This window comes from Polistes dominula, unplaced genomic scaffold (genome assembly GCF_049000335.1).
Source record: "Polistes dominula isolate Pdom_NZ unplaced genomic scaffold, Pdom_raw_medaka contig_49, whole genome shotgun sequence".
Lineage (NCBI taxonomy): Eukaryota > Metazoa > Arthropoda > Insecta > Hymenoptera > Vespidae > Polistes > Polistes dominula.
Window position 1 is genome coordinate 1,490,440 of NW_028300914.1, and position 16,782 is coordinate 1,507,221.

The 16,782-nt window shown below is 30.1% G+C and overlaps 1 long non-coding RNA gene across 2 annotated transcripts in view; it reads right to left on the bottom strand.

Moving 5' to 3' along the window:
* The window catches only part of LOC149033295 (uncharacterized), a 101,806-nt gene extending 88,762 nt beyond the window's left edge, over positions 1 to 13,044 (bottom strand). The window contains exons 1-2 of one of the 2 annotated variants that reach the window (XR_016175749.1): positions 12,497 to 13,044; positions 11,653 to 12,063 (exon numbers count right to left, since the gene is read on the bottom strand). This is a non-coding gene — a long non-coding RNA (uncharacterized LOC149033295). Of the gene's footprint in view, positions 1 to 11,652 lie in introns of both variants that reach the window. The other variant, XR_016175748.1, reaches the window with a different exon arrangement.
* Between the last annotated feature and the right edge of the window lie 3,738 nt (positions 13,045 to 16,782).

Below are 16,782 nucleotides of genomic sequence, written 5' to 3' on the forward strand. Positions count from 1 at the left end.
TGTGTTAAAAATAAAATACACAAGGAGTTACGATTTTCTTTTTCATTCTAATTTTTTTGGTTTATATTCTATTTCATTTAAAAAGAAAGAGAGATAGATAGATTGGATGGATGGATGGATAAGAATGATTGGACCATAATATTGCCATTACTCGTTTGATAAAGCAAATATTATTGCCCTTGTGTATAATCGATTTTTTGGCATAATCGTTCACACCGATAATGAGAATCTCTCGTATCGAAAAAAGAAAGAAAGAAAGAGAGAAAGAGAGAAAGAGAGAGAGAGACGAAATTTCTTGTAAGAGAAAGGCCCCTTAGTTTTAATCTCGTTACTTCAATTTTATCAAGGGGATAACACCTATTAATTCGTTTCCAGAATGAACTCCTTAATGGAGCTCAACTCGGTCGCCTTTGTAACTTTGTTAAAGGGTCCTGGCGTAAAAACGTTCCGATCTATTTCCACCCCTTCCCCCCTTTTACTCGTCCACCCACTCTCTCTACACCTTCTTCTCTATCTTACGACAACTTCTTCTTCTTCTTCTTCTTCTTCTCCTTTTTAGTTATTATAATTAACTTGACCTATGAGATGAAAAACGAGACGTTAGTATTGTCAACGAATTTATACACTCGATGATCACAATTACAATGAAATTTCAAATCTATTCAATTTAATACAATCTTCGATTGCAGTTGCTGAGAATGCTACTCTCTCTCTCTCTCTATCATCATAGTAATTCATTCGTTATCTTTTACTATCTATCTATTATTTATTAATTTATCTTTAATATATATATAAATTAGGTTGTACGTTATTTGTCCGCAATGGACTCCTAAACTACTGAATTGATTTTAATCAAATTTTGCACATTGTGTGCAGTTTTATCCAACTTGAAAGATAGAATAGTTAATATCTCAATTTATAATCGCAATATTATTTTATTGCAAATTATTTGTTGTATAAGGTAATTCGTTGACTTAAAAACGCGTGTATCAGACTGATTGTTACCCCTAGTAATTTATAAATATTAAGATATAATTTATAATCTATCTATAATTTATTTATATTTAATATCTATCTATTATTTATTAATTTATAATTTATAATATATAATTTATTTAATTATTATCTATCTATTACTACTTATTACTACTATCTATCTATCTATCTATTATTTTATCAATTAATTTGCCCTTACAAAAATAAACAATTAATTACAATTAATTACAATAATTAATAATAATAATAATAATTAGATTTACAATGGATTTATGGAATTACGTATAAGTGGTTTTTTTTTGTGAGAAAAAAAGAAAAGAAGAAAACATATATATATATACAGGAATATTTTCAAAAAAAAAAAAAATATCGTATCAATTGATAAATTCTATCAACCCCATTCGACCCCCATACGATTATATTACTCGCATATACACATTTTTTACAAGATTTGTCTATAAAATATTATATAAACGAGATATTGAATTTAACTCACCCACACACGCACAAACACGCGTATAAATTCATCATCCGTATTACTAAGCAAATCGTTTTCTACGGTTTTTTCCTCGTTTTTACTCTTTTTTCAACCTTTTTTCTCACAATTCCTCCTCCTCCTCCTCCTCCTCCTCCTCCTCCTCGTCCTTCTCCCTATTACAATATAGAAAGCAATGTATCGACAAACTCTGGCGCACATTGAATCACATTGAAAGGTAGATTACATTTTTACTTCAAGTGGAGATCCACGAAGTATGCTAGACCGTATACTAAATGTTTCATCGACTTAAGAGAGAAAGAGAGAAAGAGAGAAAGAGAGAGAGAGAGAGAGAAAAAACATAAACAAAAAGAAGTATGAGAGAATGAGTGGGACTTTTAATTAACCACGAGAAGAGTAACTTTTTATTTTTTGTTATTGTTGTTGTTGCTGTTATTGTAATTGTAACTACCAACCTCACCACGACTCACACCTCACACTAGAAACCTGTCTCTGTGAAAACAAAATATCATGTGTGCAGATCACACGTGTTGGAAGTGAAACCTTCTTAAAACCTTCCCTTCGAAAAAATCATTCGTTATTACCCACCTCCGTTCCAAAAATCATCCTGTATATATATGAATGTTACATATTGATACAAATAATGAAAAATACTTGATTAATATTAATTTAATTTAAAAAAATTGAATTTCATTCTAATGAGATTTTTCATGATGACGATGACGATAATAATAATAAGAATAATGATAATAATATATATGGAAAGATAAAATTATGTCTGTTCGTAATTTTCTCGCACATACATACATACATACATACACAGCATCTCTGTCTTTTACGTGTAACAAAAATAAAATCGTTCAAAGAAGCCAATTAAATGGTATCCAATTATCTCTAATTATTTCTATCCTTCTTGAGTTGAAAAGTTTCACTTTTACTCGCCAAATGCTTTTTCATTTCTCTTATAAAAATACACGCACACACACACACACACACACACACATACAGACACACCAGAGATGCGTGTATAACGTCATTTTATATAATAATAATTTCTTTTTTTTTTTTCCCCAACACGATGCTATTTCTCTTTAATTACAATTTTATACCGACGAACTTGTCAACAAAAGAAAGAAAGAAAGAAAAGTATGAACCAATGAAAAATAGATAAATAAAAAAAAAAAAGAAGAAGAAGAATAAGACGAACGATCGAGCAATTAATTATTAATAAATATATTTCAAATGCAATCATACGAAAATGACGTGATTAATTAAATCAAAAGTAGTATTAAAAGTAAAGCCGATTAATAATGCAAATGTTCGAGGAGTCTTAATAATTGTTTACGATTTAAAATCATTTCTACCCCATTTGCTGCATATTTCCATATATATATATATATATATATTATTATATTAATAATATATATTTTATATATATATATATATATTATTTATATTTATATTATTTAATAATAATATAATATATAATATATTATATTATTATAAATATTATTATTATAAATATATAATATCGATTATATATTTTTTTTATTGATAATATAAAATATTATTACAAATAATATAATAATTAATAACATTATTATATTAATAATATAATAATATTATATATTTTATTGTATTAATAATTTATAATAATATAATTATTTATATATTGTAATATAAAATGAATCATATATATATATATATATATATATATTTATATAAAATAATAAATTTTCTATACATCACATTACCCATTATAAATTTAATACATAATTAGGCATGAAATTTTCTACGAAATTATTTTCAATCTAATATGCATATAATAGTCTTACCTTTTCACATTGTATAATAATAATAATAATAAATTATATTATCGAGCTTGCTATAAAAGAGAGAGAGAGAGAGAGAGAGAGGGAGTTATCGGTATAAGTAAATTTTTCTACCAAAAAATAATTATGGGAAAAAATCGAGATATAAATCAAAGAAAATAAAATGAAATAAAATAATGAATATCCAAAAAAAAAAAAAATAAATAAAATTCATTCTCTCTACCAGTTATCTATTATTTTAGATAAAACGTTCTAACTCTAAGGTATTATCTGTTATATCCAGAAAATATCCTATTGTAATGGTTTACAAAAATCATAGGGATAGAAAGATGATCGTGTTTTCATTGGGAATTATCCATAAAGATTGAGAGAGAGAGAGAGAGAGAGAGAGAGGGAGAGGGTGAGAGAAGAAAAGAAACAATGTATTAGTTGGCAAAGTGAGCCAACGAAAATCTCAAAAGGCTTAGAGAACCCATTGAGGTGGACGTAAAGCAATTTCACAGCTGGGATCAAAAAGCGGACTCTCACCTTCGTAAAACCACGTTCGATTTTCTCTCTTTCTCTTTCTCTCTCTCTCTCTCTCTTACTCTTATTTTGTCTTTTTCATTCTCAACAGGTTTTCTTTCCTTTTTTTTTTTTTTTTTACTTTTACACATCTTCGTTATCGTTTGATGCACGATTTAAAAAGTCACGTGCTTTGAAAAGCACGATTTTCTTCTTTCTATACATATTGGTTTGGCAACTAAGTCATTGCTGATTTTAAAAGAACTTGTTGCAAAATAAAATAAAATTAAATTAAATAAAATAAAATAAAATAAAATAGAAAATAAAATATTGGGCTGACAACTGAGTCATTGGTGATTCTAAAAGTACTTGTTGCAAAATAAAATAAAACAAAATTATATAAAATAAAATAAAATAAAATAAAACAAAATAAAATAAAATAAAATAAAACAAAATTAAATAAAATAAAATAAAACAAAATAAAATAAAATAAAATAGAATAAAAAATAAAATATTGGGCTGACAACTAAGTCATCGATGATTTTAAAAGAACTTGTTGCAAAATAACATAAAATAAAATATTGGTTTATAACAACTAAGTAATTGCTAATTTTAAAAGTACTTGTTGCAAAATAATATAAAATAAAATATTGTGTTGGCAATTAAGTCATTGGTGATTTTAAAAGTACTTGTTGCAAAATAACATAAAATAAAATAAAATAAAATATTGAGTTATAGCAACTAAGTCATTGCTAATTTTAAAAGACCCCACCTATCTCAAATAAATCCTCAATTATTTATTTACCAACCCAATATAATATACATACATACATATATATATAAATAATAAAATACGTATTTTGTTATTACGATAAATCCAAGATGTTTTGAAATAATGGGATTTCTAAAGAAATAAGGATAAATAAATTCCTTAAAATTATATGCACAAAGAAAGAAATCAAATGATATCGCTGAATAAGAATAAAAGAAGTGAAATAGGAGAAGAAGAAGAAAAAGAAAAAAAAAAACAATATGAATAAGCAATTTTGCATAGAACGAAACGACGATAAGAAATATTTCTCTATATATTTCCGAAACGATAGACGCGAACGAAAAATAATACTCGGGGGTGGTACAGACAAGCTGGTCGACTACTCACTCGTGTCAAGTCATTCGGAAAAGCTATATTACTTGCGAAGAATGAACACGAATCTCGATGAGTAAGAAGAAGCAGGAGGTCTCTCTCTATCTCTATCTCTCTCTCTTTCTCTTTCTCACGATCAAAAGAAATTCTCTTCGAGAAAGCTGGAAGTTATTCTTCTTCATCGTCCTTGATCTTCCTCCCTTTACCTTTTATCTTTTTTTTTCTTCTCTCTCTCTCTCTCCCTCTCTCTCTCTTTCTATCACACTTTTTCTTTACATCTTTTCTTGAATGGCCGTCAAGAGATAAAAAAAAGAGAGAGAGAGAGAGAAGAGAGAGAGTGAAAAGGAAGTTAAGAATCTTATTAAAAATATTAGCGCGTCGTTGCAGTCATGATGCACACCGCGCAAAGAAATAAACGTAGATCATACAATAAACGTATTTCCCGGGCATCGGTTTTTCGCATTTTTCTCTTTACTTATTTTTTTTTTTTTTTATTATTTGTTTTTTTTTTCTTTTACTTTTTCTTCGAGTACTCTTTTCTATTCTCATTCCATCATCTCGTCGTACCACCTCTCTTATCCTTATTTCCTTCAATTTCATTTCAATCTTATCGTAAATGATTTTATTTCTCTCTTATCTATCTCTTTGTGTCATTTCTTATAATATTATAATATATATATATATATATATATATATATATACTCTCTTATCTATTTACATACTATAGTCGTAGTAATAAAGCTCAATTCTAACGATAATAATAACATCCTTCTCTTTCTAATTCACTCCTACGTAATTACATAACTACTTGCTCGTAAGTATGTTAGTGTTTGTATGTTTTGTGTATACATATGTGATATATAAAAGAAAATTGTTGAAGTTCTTTTTATTATAACATTTAATTCTCCACTCATACCATTTTACCATTTCATTATTTCACATTACCATACACGTATCCACTTGCTAATTTATTATTCCAGTTCTCTCTCTCTCTCTCACTCTCTCTTCTCAGAGAGGATTATTCGTGTTAAACAATAAAATAAAAATCAATCCCTTCGTTGTTCTTTCTTTCTTTTTTTTTTTTTTTTTACCCTCTTTATCTTTCGTATATATTTCCGTACACTTTTATCTATTTGTGAGCCCTTCCTCTCCCTTCTCTCTCTCTCTCTCTCTCTTTCTTTCTTTTTGCTTTTTATCGCAACACTATCCGATATAAACATTTCAATCTTCTCTTTATCTCTATTACCGTGCAGCTACTCCTCCTCCTCCCACCACCACCACTACTACCCGCACCACCAGAACCACCACCCAACCCATCGCGAAAAGTAACGCAACGCAAGCTTTTCTACATCCCCTTTCCCCTCTACTCATACTCTCCGTTGTTTTCCCTGTACCCTTCGGCCCTTCCTTCCTGCCTTCCTTCCTTCCTTCCTTTCGTTTACCCCTTTACCCCTCTCTTTAAAACCCGCCACCAGAAATTACGCGAAGGCTTACCTGCCGTCCGGCGTAACACCTGCGGCTTTCCCATTCTCTCCCCTTTCTCCGACACTCCCTCTCCCCTTGCCACAAATCCTACTTCACTCCCACCTCCCTCCCACCACCCCTATACTCCAACGTTCTCTGATGTTTTATCATCCTTCTCTACCACTCGTCCTCGTTACGCGGACTATCGATTTTACCAATGAACCTTTCCAAAGGATTCTATAGTTATCGTCATTACGATCGTAATTGTTAATATGGATTGGTAATTATTGTTATTATTATATTTTTTTATTTTAATATTTAATATATATATAATATAATATTATTATACATTATTAAATAAATATATTATATTATATATTTATTATATATTTATAAAACATATTATTATTATATTATTATATATTTATTTTAATATATTATAAATATATATTTATATATTTATTATACATGTTTTATTAATATATTTATTTTTTATTTATATTGTAATATTATTATTAATATTGTAATATTAAATACAAAATCTTACAATGACCAATAAAAACACTAACATTCGAAGCTATTTAGATGACTAGAGTTGATGACTCACCCTATATATTTAATATGTTACATAATTATTTATCAAATAAAAATTAAAATGAAGTAACACACAAATGTCTAAGATTCATCAAATTATCGTAAAGATTAAAAAAAAAAAACAAAAACAAAAAAAAAACAATGCAAATAAGAGAGCAAGAGAGATAGACAATCTAAAAGAAAGTCTTTAATTAATAACTAAGAACAAAGATTACAAAGGAAAAATAGGTATCGTTTTACAAGAGTTTCAATAGAGCTTAAATAACGTAGAAGAGAAAAGAAGAGAAGAGAAGGGAGAGAGAGAGAGAGAGAAAGAGAACGAATGAACATTTTTTGGATTACGAGAAGAATCCGATCTATCGTCTCGTACACGGATCCATTAAATGAAGGAAAAACTCAACAACGGTCATTCAAGAAGCACTCAAGGAAAGTTGAGCTTACAATCGGGTGTACCACCTTGAGAGGAAAGATAAACGTCAAGAATCTTTCTCTTTCTCTTTCTCTTTCTTTTTTTTCCTTTCTTTCTGTTCTTTCTTTCTCTCTCTCTTTCTTTCTCATCTCGCGAATTAAAACTACTTGGCTAATGGCTCGGATGCGGTCGAATGACGCTCGACGAAATAAAATACCCCCGTGAAACTTCTTATTCAGACGCTGTCGTTTCCGACACCAAGCTCCACCCTCTCTCTCTCTCTCTCTCTCTCTCTCTCTATCTCTCTCTCTCTATCTCTCTCTCTCTTTTTCAACACCTATTCAACCTTACTTTTTCTTTTACCTACGATCGTCGTTAGAAACGGAGAAGTTAACAAACGAACTCTGACGATTTTTATTTTCTTCCAACCGTGTTTTTTGTTGTTGTTGTAAATCCTAGATTTATCTATTTATCTTTTATCTATTTTTTTTTATCATTCATTGAAATCATAAGTATTATATAATATCTATCGAAACAAAACAATTACAACAAAATTAAATGAAACTTGAATTTCAACTTTGGTGTTTGAAATAAGAACATAATAATACTTAATAAAATACATAATAAATATTTGACTACTAAAGAAAGAGAGAGAGAGAGAGAGACATATAAAGGGTTGGGTATCCGTTTGATTATCGATCGACAACCCGATAGAAAACTCGATGTCCAATTGACCTTTCACTCCGTCTCACAATCCGGACTAGTTTCGACAGCTGTCATGACAGGTGTTCGTTAAAAAAAAAAAAAAGAAGAATAAAAAAGGATTATGAACATCTTGAAAAAGTCGGTCACAAAAAAAAATACATACATATATATAGATAGATAGATAGATAGATAGATAGATAGATAGATAGATAGATTTAAATATCTCTCTATTTTATATTACAAAAGAAAAAAAGAAAAAAAAAAAAGTATAATTAAACTACTTCTCTCTCATCGATATTTTTGGTCAACGTGTCAGGTTATTATCCTGTTGAAATGTATGAAAGGTTACCATGAATAATAAAAAAAAAAACACACACACACACAAATTTTAGGAAACAACGTTGTGATAAGTGAATGAAAGAGAGAGGGAGAGAAAGAATAGAATAAATGTTGAAAACACATATACGCGAATTACATTATAATGCAAAATAATAACGTTTAAATAATAAACTTGTTGTAATTCGAGCTAGTACGTTAAATTTCTATCGACATTGAGAAATGGTGTGGGTGTGTTTTAACGTCAACATTAAACGACAAAGATTCTCTTGAATTTTTCTCTTGAATAATAAGAGCAAATGGTATACACCATCCGCTTGTTAACAACGAGTTGAATGAAAAACTCTCTCTCTCTCTCTCTCTCTCTCTCTCTCTCTCTCTCTCTAACTCTCTAACTTTAACTCGTTTTGTCTTTCTTTCTCGTGATTTTTGTCTTTTTTTTTTTTCTTTTGCTTTTTTGCACGTCTATACTATGAGAAAGTGGACGAAGTAAAAATTATTCGCATGGTCGAAGTCAAGTGCTTCGACCTATGGAAAAAGAGATAGAGATATGTAAAAAAGGTAAAGAGAGTATGTGTACTAAAGAAAGAAAGAGAGAGAGAAAGAGAGAGAGAGAAAGAGAGAGAGAGCTGATAGTACAACGCGTGCACGTTAAATCTTTATCACTACATAACTCGTACCATTCGGCTTCTCTCTTCTCCACCCATTTCCATAATTTATTTTTCACATACTACTCCATATATCCCTTCTCTCTCTCCCTCCTTCCTTCCTTCCTTCCCCCCCACCACACATGTATACACGACGTTAGGTAAATACTTATACGCGTGTATATGTTCCTCACCCCGTCGTGTATATACGTAACTCGTATGCCCATGCATGGTTCCTTCTCTATGCTTGAAGTGCCACACGTATTATGCCAGCTGTGTTTATCGTAACCATCGGTAAAGCGCAATCGTCCTGTTCACCAGTGTAAATTTATACGACTCTCGTGGGTTAAATATTATCCGGAATATTTCGATGGATAAATGGTGTAGGAAAAATGGTGGATGGAGTGGGTGGGTGGGTGGGGGGAGGATTGTAACAAGCAGAGCAAAGAATTGAAATAAAATAAATCAAAAAAAAAAAAAATACTAGCCTCACTCAAAGAAAAAAAAAAAAAACTAAAAGATAAGAACAATATCATATTACATATGTGTATATATGTATATAAAATAAAATGTGTTATGAATGAAAAAAAAAAAAAAAGAAGAAGAAACGTTTGAAAGATTTTGCAATTAGGTGTTTGAAACTTTGTATTTTCCATTCCTACTTTCCCCTAAATTTCTACCCTGTGATTTGATGTTAGTCATTCTCGTATGTTTCAAAGTTACTACTAACCCCCCCAAAACAAAATCGTACATCGAGTTAGCACCATATAAACGTTCCAAATGATTTATCTATTTCTCGATATGGTGAAATGGGAACAGAGAGAAAAAGAGAGAGAGAGAAAGAAAGACAGAGAAATACAGGAAAAGATTTGGTTATTTTCCGAGAAAATATTTGAAATACGAACGTGTTCTTATTATTTTGTGTGTGTGTATGTGTCTTCAAGTTTTCCCCCCTTTAATCGTGTAATAATTTAATTCTAACTTGACTAGACACGCGTGAAATAAGTTGATTTTTATGAGAGAGAGAGAAAGATAGATAGATATAAACGTTAGTACAAAAGATCGTTTAAAAAGAAAAGTAAAAGAAGAAGAAGAAAATGAAGAGTAAGAGAGGAAGAACGGGGGAATAAATAAAAAGGAAATCCTTTTTCTGTGTTTGGAAGGGTCGAACGTGCTAAATATGGTTCCCCTTGACCTCACAAACCAGCCCATCGTTCGTTCGTTCGTTCGTTCGTTCGTTCGTTCGTTCGTTCGTTCGTTCATTCGTTCATTCGTTCGTTCTCGTCGTCACGCCGCCGGCAGCAAAATTACCGTGCAAACGCAATTGCAAACGCTCGCGCAAATACGATTCAAAGGGTAGAGGCAAGAGAAAGAGGGTTGGAAAAGGTTCGAGAGGGTAGTATTAGTAGTAGTAGTAGTAGTAGTAGTAGTAGTAGTAGCAACGGCAGCAGCATTCACTGTGGTGTCTTCTTCGAACAGAGAGATAGAGAGAGAAAGAGAGAGAAAGAGAAAGAGAGAGAATGATAAAAAGAGATAGAGGAAAAAGAGGAAAGTGAGTGAGAGAGAGAGAGAGAGAGAGAGAGAGGAAAAAAGATAGAAAAAGAGAGGACAAATGCAAAGAGGGAGAGAACCATCCGACCGACAAAATGACGCTCAAACTGAATTTCGCAAGAGTTTTGCGTTATTCTCTGAGACTTTAAATAATAGACTTCCACGCGCGTTGACCGAGAGACAAAGATAAAAATTAAAATATAATAATATATATATATATATATATATATATATATATATATATATATATACATAGAAGTATATAAAAAGTAGGATATATAAGGGTTCCAATATATTTTTTTCGGGGGGGGGAGGGGGATTGTACGAATTAACGTGTAAAAAAATTATTCGCGACATATTTCAAAAACGTTAATTATTTTTCAATTTTTCTTTTCTTTTCTTTTCTTTTTTTTTTTCCTCCTCAAACTATTCGACAAATATTTTTGTATCTTTTTTTTTCTTTCTTTCTTTCTTTCTTTCTTTCTTTCTTTCTTTTTCGTCATAGCAATCAGAAATATCATTTATATAAATTATTTGAAAAACACACATCGTACACATTTAATCCGTCAAAACTCTGTACACGTTCTTTCAACAAATACTAATTCCGTTCGATCGAACAAGTAATAATAAATATATATGTATGTATATGTGGATTTTTTTTCTTTTTTTGAAAAAAATAAATAAATAAAAAAATAAACGAAGATAGAAAAAGACGAGAAAAAAAAAATGTTTGACGTTGAACGAATAAATTTTATACGCTTTTTACCCGCTCAACTTTCCAACCAACCAACCAACCAACCAACCAACCCTGCCCCATCGTTTCCCACCTATCTCATGCTACCAATCACCTTTTTATTTTTCTTCAGTCATTTTTGTTCTATTTCGACATTATTATTATTATTATTATTATTATTGCGACAAACGAGAATAAAAATGATTAATAATAATCGTGATAAAATATATTCATCACTTACCTCGTACGAAAAGAGGACCTCTCTCTCTCTCTCTCGTTTATCTCGTTGAAACTCGTGATCCTTGACATCTGTCGTCGTTTGAATCATTTTTTTGTTTGTTCTTTTTTTGATTTTGTTTCGCGTCTTTTCCCTCTCTCTCTCTTTCTCTTTCTCTTTCTCTCCCTCACGACTTCCGATGACACTTTTTTCCTCATCTTCGCGAGAAGCCGAACTTCGCGACGTCCTGTCGTGTCAAGTCGTGTCAAGTCGTGTCAAGTCGTGTCGTGTCATGTCACGTTGCATTACAGTGCATTGCATTGCATTGCATTGCATTGTATTGCGCTACGTTAGGGTTTGCGTCACGTGCGATACTCGCCGACGAAGGGACGAGCCACGTGACGTGGTTTCCTTCGCAACCCGCATTTTCTTCTCCTTACAAGAAGAAAGATAGAAAGAGAACAAATGATATACGTACAGGTAGAACAAAACACAAAAAAAAACAAAAAAAAATTAAAGAAAAGGACGAAACTACCACCATTCAAATTGACGATAAAAATCCTATCGATATTTATTATCTCTCGTTGTTCTCAACAAAAAAAAATAAAACTTCCTAAGTAATCTAATCGAAATTATTTTTATTGTGTTAGTCACATCGTCAAACATCTCGGACTTCACGAATTATCTTTCCATTTTCTTTTTTTTTATTCTTCTTCTGATTTTTGTGTATATACTTTTAGAAAATTAACGTTTTTCTTTTGAATTTTTAATTTTTTTTTGTACTATTTCCTTTTCTTTAAATTTTGTCATAAATCATCGTAAAATAACCCGATGTTGAAAAAAATTAAAAATTAAAATATCTGTTCACCGGTCACTCAAAAGATTCAGAGAGATCCAGATCAAAAGTTATATATCTATATATACTTTACGCACTTATCTATCTATCTATCTATCTATTACAAATTTATAACAATATTTAAAAAATTACTACGAAAAAAGAAAGAGAATCGCGATAGAAAATAGAAAATAGAAAATGAAATAAAACAAAAAAAAAAAAAAAAAAAGGTGAATGTAAAATAACTTTGCAACCATCACTATTTCCTTCTCTCTCTTTCAAATCTTTCTCTCTCTCTATCTCTCTCTTTACTCTTTCCCACGAAATTTAAAAAAAAAAAAAAACAAAAAAAACAAAAAGAAACGAAAAACGTGAAAAAGATAAAATAATAAATCGTGCCAAGTGAATAACATATATAACATTCTATATATATGTATATATATATATGTATATATGGTGTATATATATATATATATATGTATATATATATAGAATGTATATATATGTCTTTCTCTCTCTCTCTCTCTCTCTTTCTTTCTTTCTATCTGAAGGGGTAGGAAGCTCGAGGGTGCCCCGAGGGCGTTCTGCGGCCTCAACGAAAGCGGACGATAGACTGAAGCGCTTTTAGGATCGCAGGAAGGATCGTGTGGGACGGTCGTCGACGATCGGGAGTGGCTCAGAACGAGGGGAGTTACGAGAACGCAGGCGCACCCCCGTTTTTCCAACTACCATAAACCCCACCACCTAAACTACTACCCTCTCTTTCACTCGATTCTAGGAGCTGCGCCCTCTGACGCTCTGCTTCTCGCGAAAGGGTGCCCCTCTTGCATAGGTGATATGAGACACCTACGCACCTACATACATACATACATACAAATGTATAGGATACGCGTTTCTATACATATACATTTATACACACACATACATATGTGGGGTGTACTTAGTTACATACGTATGTGCCCTTTGCTATATCGCCTTTCCTACTCCCATTCGGCATGTTGAAGATGAAGAAGGGGTGGGGATAGTTTGAAGCTTCCAAGAATTAGAGGAGAAAGATAGAAAAGTGGGGGCACTCTAAGGGCTGATATGTACCAACCCCACCAATACTATTTTATGACTACTACTATTACTATTTTCTCTACTAGTATATTTTTCTTACTATTACTCTACTAGCCTATTATTATTATTATTATTATTATTCTCTACTTTTTTCAAACCTCCTCCTCCTCCTCCTTCTCCTCCCACTCTAACTATACTAGTATCGATATCGAAGCTCTTCTTCTCTTCTTCGTGAAAAAGGGAAATGGACGATAGAAGGAACTTACTATGTCCCTCTCTCTCTCTCTCTCTCTCTCTCTTTTTCCTTCTTTCATCATTCTTCGATGTTCGAACTTTGTGAGAAAATTGAAAACTCCTTTTTCTTTTCGCCTATTTCTTGTTGTTTGTCTATCTTTATTCTTCGTCCTTACACCTCCATTTCTCTCATTTTTATTTTTATTTATTTTTATTTTTTTTTATTTATTTATTTATTCTTCACGTTTCTTTTCTTTCATTTCTTTTTTTTTAATATTTTTTATTTTTTAATACGAACTCAATTGCTTTTAATCTTACATACACCCCTCAACTATGTAATTTTTGACTTCAATTATATTATATAATTTATAATTTGAAAATTAACTTATTCATATATATAATTATGTATATTACATATGAACATTTGTTTTTTTTATTTAAAAGTAATAATAAATCACATATGGAACCATGTATGATAGTATAATAAAGTAGAATTATATTTGAATTGGTACGAGTAACATTTAACAAAATTAGACGAATTAATATGAGAAAAAAAGAAAGAACTATATATATGTATGTATATAATATTCAACTATGAAATTACAAACGTAGTGTTTCTGCGAATCGTCGCGTTATATTTCATATTATTTTATCATTTCTTCTTTTTTTTTTTTTTTTAGAATATTTCCTAACAAGAAGATATTTTATTTTATACGAAATATCAAAAGGAATGTCTTTTACCATGGCTACTTTTTAAATTGATTGTAACGTTACTACCTAAAATAACTGGTCGATGACGTAAGGAGAGTTTTGTGCACCATCAAAGCGATATTAACTTTTCAATCCCCTTTTTTTTTACGTTCAACTAAAATAACAAAGTAACAATAACAAAATAAATAAATAAAAAAAAAAAAAAAAAAGAAAAAAAAAACAAGAAAAAAATACCATGTGTGCAAATCAAGTGAAACCTTCGACAAACTAATTTTTGATATCATGAGACAGTAAATTATTTATTAATAATATTTGCTATATAATTTGTTTTTATTTTATTTTCTTTTATTTTATTAATAACAATATATGTATATGGATATAATACGTTCTTTAACATACATAGAAAGAGAGAGAGAGAGAGGGAGAGAGAGAGAGGGAGAATATGTATAAAACATGTGTTCTTTTTATACACGCGTATAAAAGAGAAAGAAGAGAAAGGTTGAAAAATGTCGATGCAAAAGAATTGGTACGACGGACGACGGTAAAAGAGAAAAGAGAAAAGAGAAAGAAAAAAAAAAGGGTAAAAAGAGAAAGCAAAAGGGAGAGAAAGAAGAGAAAGAAGAGAGAGAGAGAGAGAGACTAACACAGACTAACCAGATTCCTCAAAGGTTCCGCGGGTAAAGCATCGCGATTTTTCTGTTCGATCCTTTGAAACGAAGGAACTATATGTCAGGGCACATTCCTAAATGCTGTTTCAAAACTGAAAATTCTTTTAAAAAAAAAAAAAATCTACGTGGAATATATCCGTGTCCTTTTTATTTTTTTACGAATACGATGTATTTATCCTGAAGGTAACTATTGTATCTATAAAAAAAAAAAAAAAAAAAAAAAAAAAGAAATATTCTATCTTCGAATACTAATAATAATTTAATCAATGACATAAAACATTTATTTATTTAAAAGTTCAACGTTGATAGATACCCTGATAAGATAAATGATTATTCTATTTTTAAAATTCACATGTTAAAACAAACATTTCAAATATTAATAGAACAATATATACGGTGACAGTGTTATAAATAAAAATATAATTCGAAAAAAAATATAAATATATATATATATATATTTCCTATTTATGTATTACACAATATAAATTATTTTTTAATATTAAATTATATATTATAGAAAATTACATACACATACACATATATATATATATACTTTATTTCTCTATTAAACGTACCGATAATAAAATAAAAAATACTAATATAATTTATCATAAAAAGATAATAATTATTAGAACAATTAATAAACGTAACTATTAGAATCTTAGACAGGGAGGCGTGGCGTAGCCTATTCAACCTATCTACTCTAATTTTGAATTTAGCCACCAGATAGCGTATTCAAGTGCTAGAGATCTCAATATCTATGATATATCGAATAATATCAAATTACTATTAGAAGAGATCATATTTAAGTATTTATCTATTACGAAAAAAAAAGAGAAAGGGGTGTAATCATATGCCAGTCATTATAATAATTATAATAATAATTATTATTATTATAATAATAATAATAATAATGACTTAAGCTAGATGATATATTTCAGGATTAGGACGGTGACACGAGCAATTCGATATCGAATGAATGAACATATATTACGAGGCAACCTCGTTTACGTTTTATAGGGGCGACAGGGCAAGCATCGTGTGCATGTATGTCGTAAGGGCGCGTACGTGCGTGCCTCGTTATACGGGATGTTTATTTTTAAGTACCACCACGATGTACATGGAATTTGAATGAGTACACTCAAAAAGAAATATTATTTAAATTCTTTTCTTTTTTTCTTTCTTTCATTCTATTCTTCTCTCTCTCTCTCTCTCTCTCTCTCTCTCTCTCTCTCTCTCTCTCTTTCTCTTGGGCAATTATTATGTTTATTTTTTTTTTTTTTTTATAAATAAGCGTACTTATATCAGTCAATTATATTTATCCTATGAAATGTATTTCACAAGTGTATCGTCACATTTTTATTTTAATTTAATCTATGATATATGATGTCACACATGAAATATATATTATAACAAATATAAAATTACAATTACAATTTTCTGAGGGTAGGGAGGGAGGGGGGGGGTAGGATAAGTAATAATAAAATAATAATACTTTTCTTTTGCACACAAATTGTCTATCTTCAAAAGAAAACATATGATCTCTAAGAAACTAATCCTCGACAAATATAAATATCATTTATCTTTTAAACTTACAGATAGATAGATCTACGAGGCAAATAATGAAAAAGAAAAAGTGTGTAGAGA